Source organism: Molossus molossus, unplaced genomic scaffold (assembly GCF_014108415.1).
Source record: "Molossus molossus isolate mMolMol1 unplaced genomic scaffold, mMolMol1.p scaffold_m16_p_17, whole genome shotgun sequence".
NCBI lineage: Eukaryota > Metazoa > Chordata > Mammalia > Chiroptera > Molossidae > Molossus > Molossus molossus.
The window spans coordinates 50,842,393-50,856,128 of NW_023425352.1; the positions used below are offsets into that span (position 1 = coordinate 50,842,393).

Consider the following 13,736-nt stretch of genomic DNA (forward strand, 5'->3'; position numbering starts at 1 on the left):
CACAGCCGAGGATCCGCTCCTGAACCTCTCTGCAGGAGCTAGCTGAGGCCGGGTGACCGGCTAGGGACACCAGCTAGTCAGCGGCAGAGCCCACCCCACATCTCCTTGCCGTCCCATTTCCAGGCCCTATTCTTCACCTGCTTGTGGCATTTGACTGTTAAAAGCTTTATTCTTTTTATACGCAGACTTTCTTGGCTCCCAGGATAGCACTCTGCCTGGCCTCTTCCTCCTTCTCTGAGCAGTGTGTGTGTGTGTGTGTGTGTGTGTGTGTGTGTGTGTGTTCCTATGGGCCCCAGCCAGGCCTCTGCTGCCTGGGGTGTGCGGGCACGCGTGTTTAAGACACATATTCTCCGGACCACAGGTGCCTTCTGGAGTAGTATAATTTGTCAGTGTGTTCCCATCCTCTGAATGTCCGAGGGTTCATGCCTTCCCTGATGGTGCCCACCTTTATTCCCATCTCTGAAAAATCCCATGGCCTATGAGATACACCCACTTGATGTCTCAACTAAAAAACATGAGACCTTCAACTGGACTCGTGTTTTCTCCCAAGCTTCTCACCATGAAGTTTTCTGTCCCAGGCTCCCAAAGTGGAAACTCCTGGGTCCTCGTTGATCCACCTCTGTCCTGACACCTCTCATCCCTTTTCTGGCCAGTCTCCCCCACACCCCGCTGTCGTACGACTCCAACATCCAGTCACCAACGCAGTTCTGCCTTAACTCTCTCCTGCATCAGCACCTCCTCATCTCCTAGGTCTCCAACCTCTCATACTAACTACTGAGGTTAAACTCTTAGCAAGTGTCACTGCTCAGACGTCTCCTGCAGTCGGAGAGCCCTCTGAACCCAAACCTTAGCATGGAACTCTCCCTGAGGAAGACCTGTGCCCCGTTCTCGCCAAAACTCATGTCACGTGCTCTCCTTCGCCCACACCCACGTGCCTGAGTACGCTACACCCCGTAACCACTTATCCAAACACTCCGTGTCTTCTCATATTTATCCATCCGCTTATCCAACAAATATTTACTTCTTTCAGAAACTGTTTATTTTCCGTCAACCTTATTGCCATTTTCTGTTTAAGAGGCTGTTGGAAAATCAGTGTTAGCCCACTTAGTGTTTGTTTGAACCCGCTCAGTGGCCTGAGCCCGGGGGGCTGCTGACCAGCCTTCGGTGGCAGTCTGAGCGCTCCGGGCTTCAGGCAGGAACGGGCAGATGCCAGCCTCAGGCTGAGCAGCAGGAAATTCAGAAGCTGGAGCGGTCCACTCACGCGGAGACTGCCCCTGGGTCACAGCCTTTCCGCGGCAGCCTGCTCTTTCCTTTTCAATCTCTTCAGGATTTCTGTAGAAACAGATCGGACATGACCTTCCCTAGTGGTCACGCGAGATGGTGCCATGTGTGCATAGAACTCCCGGCCAGCATCTGCCCATCAGACCTGCTGAGTGAGCCCCCTTGATGTTGCATAGGATGACGGTGTCCACAGGGCACGCGGAAGGGTCTGTGTGACACAGAGCAATTGTAGGCAAGTTAACAAGGATGCCCCTGTGCGAGGCTGGTGGTCAGTCCCGGGGTCAGTAACCGCCAGAAGGCATGGCTCCGGAAGGCTGCCTGGATCTGGCTAGCGAAGGTCCCAGGAGTGAAGGGACCACGGACAGGACTGTCTCCAGCGGCAGCAGCAGATGTGCACACAGCCCGCTACCGGTAATCAGGATGCGACACCGACAGCGGCTGGGATTTTGGTGGCAGCAATGGCACAAGCTGCCGGCAGAGGCTTCTCCCAGGTTCTTTCCAGCTCTCTGTTGTCGACGCTGTCGCTTTCCCTTCGGGAGATGTGCTGTTCCATTTGGAAGTCCAGGCTGGTGCCACCTAGGTGGGTTTCTGCAGCAAAGACCTCGAGAACACCATCCTATTTCACTGGGAGGACAGCAAGGGCCCCAGGCATTGTGAAGGTTTCTCTTTGATTGATGATGAGAACCCAGAACAATGCTATATGGACCCCTCTCTAGGTGGCACAGAAAAACCAGAAGATATTAATTTGATGTCAGCTGTGAGTCAGGCCCTGTGCCCAGTGCCGGGGGAGATAAAAATGAGACAGATTGCAGACAGTGGAGTCTAGTCTTCATGCTGTGGCCCATGGGCTCTGCCTTGCAGACACTCACTTGACATCTGGAAAATGCCTGTTCATAAGTACATCTTCTGTTTTCTTCCCACACACCAATGGAGCTGCACAAAGAATGAAGAGAGTGAGAAATGATCAATATATGGGTAAACAGATAATATTTTAAAAATGTAATTGTATAAAGCAAGAAAATAATGATATATTTGGAGGTTCAGAGTATGTAGAAAACGTAAGGGAACAACTGCACAAAGGACAGAAGGGACGACGGGACGTGTACTTGCTGCAAGGTTACATCATGCACAGAATGGTCAGTGTGACTGGATGGCAGACTGTGGGAAGTGTGATGTGTGATGTGCAGATTCCGGGGCAATCCCCAAGAGAATGACAAGTAGAGCTGCTAAGCCAATAGTGCAGGTTAAATGGAGTCTGGGGGTTTCCTTCTGTGGATAGGGAGCCCCATTAGCAGAACACACCTACCCGCTCCCCCAGTCTGCTCTGGGGACTGTTGAGTGGCTCACCTGATTGGTGAGTCAGGCTCAGGTGGCCCAGCCCTTTTCTCTGCTGCCAGTACCTGCAAGGAGCACACGTTTCTGCTGTGCTCCTCTGGGCGGCCCCTCCCCCATCTGGCTTGTGAGGTTGACCACAGGGGCCTGAGCCTGGAGTCCTGGGACAGGGAGGGAGCACTGGGGGAAAAGGTGAAGAGGGTACATGGGTGCTGGACCCCTGGGCCCACAGAGGGCTGAGGTGCCTCAGCTGAGCCTGGCCAGGAAGGGCCTCACAGCTTCCCTCTCCTCGAACCCCGCTCAGAGTCTCCAATGTCTCCCCAAGACCCCCTCAACCAGGCAAGTTATGGCAAAGGCACAGGCTGAAAGTAGAAGACTTGGATTCCTCGTCCAGCTGGGCCCCTAACTCACTACGTGACCTCAACCACGTTATGCTTCTCCCCCCCAGTCTGGCCTCAGCTTCCCTATCTGAACAAAAGGCTATGCTAGACAGTATCTAATGGTGGTTCCTCTGGCCTTTATCATTTCTGCGTCCAGACCAGAGATTCCAGTCCAGTCTCAGCCTTCAGACTTACTTTGTTGGGCCTGTACCATGTTTGAATTTTTTTCTAGTTAGTTGCTAACATTGGAAAGATTTCACATATAAATCTGAATTTCCAGCTTCTCTTGAAAAAAGTCTAAGTCTCCATTGCTGCATAGGAATAGTCAGCTGGAGCTACGCAGCAGCGGGCCCTGTGGGGTCCACGGCCTCCGGGGACCACAGTCTCCACTTGGCCACCTCCATTCACACATGTCGCCTCCCTCCCAGCAGCCCTTGCTCTGGGGCCTCAGCAGACAGTGGGGAGGCTGTGATAGGAACCCAGGTCTCTGGATTCCTGGGCCAGTGGTCAGTCAGGCTCTGCCCAGGTGGGACAGGAGAGAGGGGTGACGTGTTTCAGAGCTGCCTGAGGTCACACTGAGGGAGGCTGGGCTGAGGCTGGGGGAAGACATGCCGAAGCTCATGGGCTCAGTGGGCCCCTGGTGCTCCACAGCGGGCTCGTGCAGGCAGCGAAGCAGAACCAGAAGGTCCCCTAGTCTCCCTGGGTTTCCTTCCTCCTGTCCCCAACCAGTGGCCCAGCCAAGAGCCTGGAGTTAAAGCCCCTCCCCTCCTGACAGCTTTACAGATTCCCCCCACCCCTGCCAGCAACTCCCCACTAATGTGGTTAAATCATTGTCAGAGGCACAAGGTCAGGTCACCAGATGGCTGTCCCATGCAGAGGAGGCCAGCGATAGTATTAGGGGTGCGAGCCTATGGGAGTCTGTCCCTGCCTTCTATCGACACAGCCCAGATCCCACACTCTCCAGCCCCGGGGACCCCAGCTGTATTCCAAAGGGCTCCTATTTCAAGTGATGCTGAGAAGTAATCTCAGCTCTGGTGGCACCTTGGCCCAGGGCAGGCTCGAGGACTATGGGGTCAGACAGCCCTGGGGTTGCATCCTGGCTGCCTACCTACCAGCTGTGTCCACCGAGGTAAATTACTGAACACTCTGAGCCTCAGTTTCCTCACCTGTCCAATGGAGCAAATAATAACTCCCACCTCTCAAGGTAAGGAAGCAGTGACAGAGGGGTGTGGGGTGGCGGCGCTCGGTACCTGTCCACTTTCCTTCCCTCCCCTTGGGCCAGGGAGCTGGTCCTGGGATGTTTCGCTGAGCTGCTGGGTCTCAGTGTCCCATAGGGGCAAAATATCCTAGAACTGAGAGCGTGGATACATGATATAGTTTAGCTTTTAGGACAGAAAACCATAAACTAGCTCCTACTGTAATGATTAATCCTTTAGATTACTCACAATTTCCCAAACCCACCCCATACACCTCTGAGGCCCCGCAGCCCCTGTGGTATAATTTTGATCCCCACTTATAGATGGGAAACTTAGAGGTTGAGTGCTTCAGTGAGTTGCTCAAGGTCACAAAGCTCCCCGTGGGGGCTTCTCTGTTGTCAGTTTAGGTCTGGTCGTGGGGCAAGGATCTGCCTTCTTGAAGACTCAACCGGCTTAGTAGGAGAGAGTTGCCTCATCTAAGGGGAGGCTCTGGCTGCCTCCATCTTCCATCACCCGTCCCCCAAAACTTGTGGGGCACTTCTTTCCTGATCGCTTGCCCCGCCTGGAATACTCATGCGGAATAGGTCCCTCCTTTCATCTTTCAAGGCTAGTAGGACTGTCACCTGCTCCGGGAAGCCTTCCCTGACTTCACCTGGAGATTTTCTCCTCCTCCACCCTCTTCTCTGCTGCTCCCAGGCATCACCTCCCAAGCCTATGGGGCTCCTTACCTGCCTGTTAGCAACTTCTGTCACTGAGTGGAAGGCTGATGACAAACCCTGGAGGGTGGGATCCATGCTAGGTTGGCCTCAATCCTAACCTCTGTCCACAGGCTGCCCTCCTCCCCGCCACCCGTGGGGGTGGACAGTCCACAGGCCCCAGTAAACACACATTTAACCCTTAGCACTGTGCATCAAAGCCTTGAAAAGCACATACCCTCTGACTTAACTCTTCGAGGGCATTTTCCTAAAGACATAATTTAAAAATATCTATAAAAATGTTCACCTTAATGTTATATATAAAGGGCAAAAATTGGACATAACCTAAATACCCAATAGGGAATTTTGGTTAAATATGTTATGATACTGCACCAGAACACTCAGAATATATGTGGTGATTAAAATGAGGAAGTGGGTCTACTGTATTTCACTGGCACCAAAAGGTAGTGGTAATACACTAAGTGCAAAAACAGGATTATAAAACACAACGTATAGAGTGATTTCCTTCTCTCTCTTTATATATATATGTGTGTGTGTTTGATGTTTGTAGATAGATATAGATAGATGCAAAGAGATATAATATCTATCAAACGTTAACAGTGTTATCTCCGGGTAGTGAGATTAATGGGTGATTTATATTTTGCTAATCTACACTTTGCTGCAGTGAGTTACTTGGGAGATTAAAGAAACAAGGAAAACATTTATTTTGAAGTTGAGTGCCACAGCTTGGACTCCAGGGGCCTCTGTGTAGAACTCCCTGCCCCCTTGGAGACTGAATGAGGCCAGGTGAGGCGGGGTGGCACTAGGGAAGGGGGGGGGGTAGCAGGGCGGTGTAGCTGGCTTCAGTCAAGTCCAAGCCAGGATGAATGACATCAGGTTTGGTTCTTGGCCTGGGTCGGGCACTCAGTCTCCAGGAGAGACCTTGTCAGGCCAGGTGATTGTCCCACCCAGCGTGCACCTGCTCCATTAATCTTCGCTGTCCCGACCCGGCCGACAGAGCCCACTCTGTCTGTTGACCTAAGAGGAGGGTGCCAAGGGCCCAGGGAGGGGTGCCTGCTCCATACCTGCCGTTGCTCAGCAGCTGGGCCGGAGCCCTCGCAGGGGGCCAGCTTTGTCAGCGCTGATAGATGAGGAGCCCCAGGAAGGCCGTGGTGTTCCGCCACCACCCCTCCACCTCCCCCGGCCATGCTGTTCCTTGGAGTGTTAGTCCCCAGGCCAGACAGCGAATCAAGCCCAGTCTGCAAAAGTCCATGAACCCCACACAGGCACCTCCCCGGACTCACATCTCTGGTACCACAAGCTTTTTGAACCCTCCCGAAGCCCAAGAACATAGCAAGTCAGATCTAGCTTTTTTATAAAAGAGAAAATGGAAGCAATGAACATAGCAGTTTAAGTGACAAGGTAGATCGACATTTCACTGAGACCGAGAGATTTGTAATGTATTAAGTGAAGTAGGCAGAGTATAACAAAAGTAGAGAAAGTAGAGTTTAAGTTTTTTCCATAATACATTTTCATATGGAAGGGTATTCACCATTTGTTAACAATGACCGAGCTGATATTCGAACCAGGTCTTTGGGCTCAAATTTCACTGTCTGTCCTTCCCTCTAGGTCCCGAGGTTCCTCCCTCCCTCAAAGTTTCACCTCTTCCAGGTGGTCTCCTGGGACCCCTCCCCCCGCCTGGCTTGGGCCACCTCAGTCATTCTGGAAACCCTTTCCTCTGACCAGCCCTGAGGCCAGTGCTGTGCCCACTGCTGCAAGTTTGCTTTCTCCCTGTGTCTGTACTTCTGAGCACCCCCAGCCGGTACCCTGTGGTCTCTGCCTCCACCCCACTGCATGAAGCGTCTCTCCTTCCCATCCTCTGGCATCACCCTGAGGGCACCAAGTTCAAGGCTCAAAGCTCACACATGCTATTCAAAGGAAAGGCTTTGAGGCCCTCACTCAGATTCCATTTATTCTTCTTTTGCACATAATCCCAGGATAACTGGCTCCCCAGGCCACAGGTGACAGCAAACTAGAAAATGGGTGGCCAGCTGCCAGAGCCAGGCAGCCTAGAGCCAGGACGGCAGAGAGAAGAGCTCAGTCCTACAGCAGTCTGGGGCCGCGTGAAGGGGAGCGAGCACCTCTCGGGAGCTCCAGGAGTGCACAGAACTGGACCGCAACTGACCCTGTGGTGACTCCCTTGTCATCAAGACAAGGGACGGGAGCTACCATTGCTGAGTTTTCACTGTTTGCTGCACACTAGATGTTTGGTGTGCGCTCTGTATAAAGAGGTACAGAAAAATGCAATGTTAAAAAAAGTTTTCTTTGTTAATCCTCACCCAAGGATATTTTTTCCCATTGATCTTTAGAGAGAGTGAAAGGGAGGGGGGAGGAGAAGAGGGGATTGAGAAAAACATCGATGTGAGAAAGACACAATTGGTTGCTTCCCGCATGTGCCCTGACCAGGGCCGGGGATCAAACCTGCAACCTAGGGATGTGCCCTTGACTGGGAATTGAACCCGTGACCCTTTGGTGATTGGGCCAATGCTCTAACCACGGAGCAACACCAGCCAAGGCGATATGTTAAGAAAGCATATTAAGTTGCTGGGATTGCTGTAACAGATCGTCACAAACTGGGTGACTTGCAACAACAGGACGATTCTCTCACAGTTCTGGAGCCCAGAGTCTGAGATCCAGGTGCGTCAGGCCACACTCGCTCTGAAGGCCGTAGGGCAGAACCCACCACGGCCTCTTCCAGCTGCTGGTGGCTCCTGGCATCCCTCGGCGTGGGGTTGGTTACGTAACGCCAATCTCTGCCTCTGTTCTTATACAGCCTTCTTCTGCGTCTCAGTATCTGTTGCTTCTTCTCTTCTCTTCTAAGGACTCATCATTAGATTTATCCAGGAGGATCTCATCTTCAGCTCCATAACTTACTTACATCTGCAAAAATCCTTCTTCCAAGTAAGGTCATATTTACAGGTTCCTGGTGGATGTACCTTTGGGGGGCACTCTTCAACCCACCACACAGAGATTCTTATCTAAAACGATGACAAATTTAAAGTACCACCTTATTATTTAACAAAACAAACCACCGTGTCTGATAAATGTTTTTATACAGAAAAGCTCATTTCCTGGGCAGGCTAGATGTTTGAGCCTTGGATTTACTTTGAATTCCCAGCGTTCCCACCACAGTTCTGGACACATGGGAGAAACCTAGCCAATTCCAGCGGGGTGGACTGGTTCAATTCCCTTCGTATCCCTTCTTTAGACCCGTGGTACAGCAGAAAACTGGACAGGAGGGGCGAAGGATCATTAGCCTTTGAGTTCAGAGGTGGGCGTTCAAATCCCCCACCCCTTGCTCACTAACATCTCAGCCTCTGAGCACCCGGATCACACCTTCTGATCCATGCTTGCCTTGCCAAGCTTTCATCACCAATGTTCCCTGGCAAAGAAGCCATTCTTGCCATACCAGCAAAGGCATTTTTAAAAATGCAAATATTACTGTATTCATTCATCAAAGCTTTTAGGTGATAACATTTTTTCTCCAGTTTGAAAATAATGCAAGCTCAGTGCAAAAAAACTAACAATATTTAGAAATGAAAGAAAATCCTGTAATTGCACTGTCTGGTCAATAAATCTGTGGGTGTCTTTCCAGATTTTTTCCTAAGCATAAATATGCATGTATCTTCCGTGTGTATAGTGTCATACTATAACTCAAGAGTGATTATCATCTTTTATTCAGAATTTCAGATATTTTGTAGTGGAGTTGGTTTGCAAGTTGCCTTATCTGTCATCTTGCTTAAAATCTAGTTTGTTTTCCCCTTAGCAGTATATTGTGAACATTTTTCTATGTTAACAAGCTCTATTTTACAACACAGATTCAGTGGTGTATAGTAGCCCCATTGAATAGAGGTAATAATCTGTCTTCTATGGTTGAACATTTCCTTTGCAATATTTTACAGAAATATAATAATCTAATATTAATATAGCATATCATTGATATTCTAATGTGTTTAACATATATGTAATCTAACCTGTCCTCTGTGGTTGAACACTTTCTTTGTATCTAACCTTTTTACCATTATAAAATATGGTGTTATAAATACCTTTGTTGACACATTTTTATGCAATTTCTGAAGATTTCTCTGGGAGAAATTTCTGGGCCCAGAAGTTTGCCTATTTGTAGGCATTTGATAATACTGCTGACAAAAATGGGTCAATTAAAAAAAACTTACTGGAGAAACATTGGTTAATAACATTATATCATGTTTGGGTGTATGAGATTATAATTTGTCCTCTGTGTACTCTATTGTGTGCTCCCACACCGGTCTCCTGTTACCATGTATTTGACCCTCTGTACCCGTTTCACTCTCCCCTCCCACCCCCGTAATCATTCTGTTGTCTGTGTCAATGAGTTTGTTTTTGTTTGTGCTGTTAGTTTGTTGCTTTTTGTTTTATATCCCTTGTATGAGTGAAATCATACAGTTCTTGTCCTTTTCTATCTGACTTATTTCACTTAGCATGTTACTCCCAAGACCCATCCATGTTGTCACAAATGGCAATATTTCATCTTTTTCATGGCTGAGTAGTATTTCATTATATATACCATATCTTTATTCAATCATCTATCAGTGGACAATTAGGTTGTTTCCATGTCTTGGCTATTATAAATAATGGTGCAGTGAACATAGGGGTACATGTATTTTTATGAATAAGTGTTTTTGTATTTTTGGGATAAATACCAAGAAGAATCGCTGGATCATATGGTAGCTCTATTCTTAATTTCTCGAGGACCCTCCATACTGTTTTCCATAGTGAATGCCGTGATTTACATTTGAACATTCTCTCTAACACTTGTTATTGCTTATCTTTTTGATAATAACAATTATTATATGAGGTGGTATCTCATTGTGGTTTTGATTTGCATTTCTCCAGTAACTAGTGAAATTGAGTATCTTGTCATATGTCTGTTGGCCATCTGTATTTCTTCCTTGGAAAAGTGTCTATTCAGACACTTTGCCCATTTTTTAATTGGATTGTTTTTTGTTGTTGTTGTTGAGTTATGTGAGTTCTTTATATATTTTGGGTACTAGTTAACCCTTTATCAGAGGTATCATTTGCAAATATCTTCTCCCATTTTTGCTTTGTTGATGATTTCTAAGATGGGTCAATCTTTTAAATAATTAAAATAATAAGAAAAAAAGCTTAGAAAAATAAATAGTTAAAGTAATATGTGAACATGGTAAAGTTTTTAACATTCACGGATGGTCTCATGCTGTCTCCTATTTTTATATATTATTCTATTGTATATAGTGTAGACTTATTGTATATTGTGTTATATCCTGAATCGTATATTTAATTGTTGTAACTCTTCTGTGAGAGAGGTACTATCATTATTCCTTTTTCACAGATGATAGTGAGGCTTCAAGAAGTTGTTGACGTCACCACGCTAGTGCATGGAGAGCTGTAATCTAACCCGGGAGCCTGATTCCCACGCTCTCCTCTTTCTCTGGTCCAGGGCCGACGCGCTAACCGCTGAGAACCGGCCAGGGCCGACGCTCTACTCTTGACCACCACAACCTGCTGATGAGGTTAGTGCTCTCCTACCTCCACGGAAAGCTCTGTGCAGAGCAGGGACATGACCGGCCGTGAGAAGATTAGGCTATGATGTGTGGACTGGATTGGAGGGAGGTGACAGGAAGGTTCCAGGCAGTGACCTCTGTGTCTGGGGCAACAGTCCAGTCCAGAGCCAATGGAGAGAGCAGGGAGCGAGAGACAAGGTGGGTTCCACAGACCCTGCGGAGGAAGAACCCAGAGGCCGAGCTGAGGGTGGCACCCAGGGTGGTTATCAGCTTGGCCGTTGGGTGGTTAGGGATGCCATCTGCAGAGGCAGAGCCTCAGGAGGAGGCATGATCCAGGTCCCAGGGGACAGGCCACGCTCCATTGGGGATGTGCTTTTGAATTGGACCTCCGCCTCCTTCTGAGGCCCCTGTGGCTCCCCAGTCAGCAGCTGCCTCCCTTTCCATTACTCACACAGGGCCTGGCACGCAGGTGGCACCGAGGACGGAGGGACCCAGATCCCCCCATAGGCCGTCCTGCTCCTCACTCCCTCCTGTTTCATGTTGCCCCAGATGAGAGCCCATCGCCACCGTGAGGACTTTGATCTATTTGCCCCAGAGAAGGGCGGGCACACCTCTCTCCTTTCCCCACAGTGTCAGTTGTTCTTAGAAGGAGAAAAGGCTGGTAAGGGGTCTGACTGCTAACATGTACCCCTTTCTTACCTCCCCTCCCCTCTCCCCGGGGCCTGAGGAACACCCGGAGCCTGGCAACAAAGTCACAGCCCTGAAGGTGGCTGCTGAGAGGTCAAAGAGTAGGGACAGCCTTACCCCTGTGTTCCTTCATTTTAATTTCATTCAAAACACCACCACCATCACCACACGCCTACCATGTGTCCAGGGACACAGCAGTGAACTGGACATGGCTCCTGCCTTCAAGCTACGACTCTAGGCTCAGACAGCTAAGAGTCACAAAAGGGGAGTAAATTCAAAGCCTTGGGGGTGGAGGAACAGCATCGATTTTGCGTGGAGAAGTCTAGGCTGAGAATCTGGGATGCTTGCCTATGGACCCTGCTCTGCCACTAACTCTGTGTGACCTTGAGCCAGTCTCTTCCCCTCTCTGGGCTGCGCTTTCCACAGCTGTAAAGCCAAAGGTCAGCACTCAGGGCCCTCTGAGGCCCTTTCCAGCCAGGGCATGAGCAGTTCTGTTCCTGGACCCCAGGTCCTTTTTAGCTGCTGCTGGCTTTTTGCTCCCACTTTTTAAAAGCAATGAGTGAGAAGAAGGGGGACGGGGCGGGGTGCACGGGAACTGTAAAGAAATTCCCAGACTGGTCTGCTGCTTTTTTTGTGTGGACAGAGGAACTGGGGGCTGCTGGGGGAGGGCGGAGGGAAGGACAGGGATGGAGTGAGACGGGGAGAGGAGGGTGCCCGGAGGAGAGAGAAGAATGAAATAAAGGCAAATTCAACAAAGGGAAGTGAAAAGTGAGTGACAAGTTTGAGGCTGCAGGCCCGAGGCTGGCCAGGCCTTTAGGGCAAAGAATGGAGACAAACGAGCTGATTTTCATGCTTCGAGGACAGTGAATGAAGAGCATCTTTTAAAACCCTATCAGGAGCTCTTTGGATTGTCATTAGATTTGGGAGGGAAAAGAAGGAGGGAGGAGACCGCTGGATTCGGCCCCCTGGGTGTGAAAAGATCTGACTCTCTGCTGGCGGCTGGGGGCTTCAGACCCTCTCCTTGCGGGAGCCAGTCATGCCCGGGCCCCTCAAAGGTTTCGGTAAATTATTTGTTATTTCGAGGGCCCTTGAAATTCAGTTGTGGTCTCCCCCTACTCTGTGGAGACACCACACTGGAGCTAGGAGATGGAGGGAGGGCTGGGGTGGGCACCACCAAGTTTCCGGCTCCTTGTAGGGTGACCAGCCATCTGGGTTTGCCCAGGACAGGGGACTTGCAGTGTTAAAACTGGGGAAGTCCTGGACAAACCAGAATATCTGGTCACCAAACTTTAGGGTGGAGCTGGTGGGGAAGGGAGGGGAAAAAACTGACCTGCCCGAGACCAGTCCCACCCAGCCATGGGGTCAGGGCTAGCCTCGTCTTGGTCTTGGCCTTGGTCCTGGCCTCCAGCCAGCTGCCCTGTTCACCTGCTCAGGCTAGGAGAGAGGAGTGTCCGAGATGGGAGGTTCTTTGTGTGTTTGTTTGTACATTTTTGTAAAAGATGACTAAAGGCATTTGGATATGACTAGATATTAGATCGTATTACAGAATTGTTCATTTCATTAGGTATAAAAATGGCTTGATGGTTGTGTTTTCTAAAATGTCCCATCATTTAGAAATGGACACTGCATACTTGGAAGTGTGATGATAGATATCTGGGATGCCTTTTAAAATATTTCACACAATCAGATGAAAGTGTGTGTGCAGGTTGGGGTGGACGGAGACAAGAGATGAAGCAAGGTTGGCTATGAACTGATGGTTGCGGAAGCTGAGTGATGGTGCATGCGGATGCATTATTCTCTTCTTTCTACTCTGTGCATGTGTGAAAATGTCTAAAACCAGAACTAAAAAAGGGAAGAGGAGAGCCTGTGCGTGGTGCTACGTAGCGGTGGTTAAGAGCACCAGCTGCCCTGACAGGGTGCCTTGGTTGGTTGAAGCATTGTCTTGTATGCCGAAAGGTTGTGGGTTTGATTCCTGGTCAGGGAAAATACCTAGGTTGCAGGTTCATCTTCTGTTGGGGCGCGTATGGAAGGCAGCTGATGGATGTTTCTCTCTCACATCAACGTTTCTCTCTCTCTCCCCACTTCCTCTCTTTCTAGAATCAATAAAAAAAATTTCTTGGGTGAGGATTTAAATAAACAAAAACAAACAAACAAACAAAAAAGCTTCCCAATCTCTTCCTTTAAAAAAAAGTACATGCCTGAACTCAATCCAACTTCACCTCTAACTGGGTAACTGGTAACATGTTACTTAATCGCTCTCACTCTCACTTTCATCATTTGTAAAGTGAGAATTATAATTCTGATCTCATAGGCTAATTAACAGAAAATGCTAGGACTGTTCTTAGATGTAATAAACACTCAATAAACATTACTTATTAGAAAAAGGGAGACATAGGGGGACATGTGCCTTATTAGCCCAGGAGAAGCTCTCAGAGCTTTGATACTGGGGTGTCGGTGATTCCCTGGAATGACCCTTTCCTGGTTTGTCCAGCTATTGGGACTCATGCCTCCCCTGTACCAGGAGCCCAGACGGGCTGCTCCCCTTTCCCTGCCTAAGCCCCCTGCCTGCCTCTCTCTTCTGTT

General features: G+C 49.1%; 1 pseudogene; it reads right to left on the reverse strand.

Annotated features, from left to right (window-relative positions):
• Positions 1 to 1,070: 1,070 nt before the first annotated feature.
• On the reverse strand, positions 1,071 to 1,933 carry LOC118632083 (annotated as a pseudogene).
• Positions 1,934 to 13,736: the final 11,803 nt, after the last annotated feature.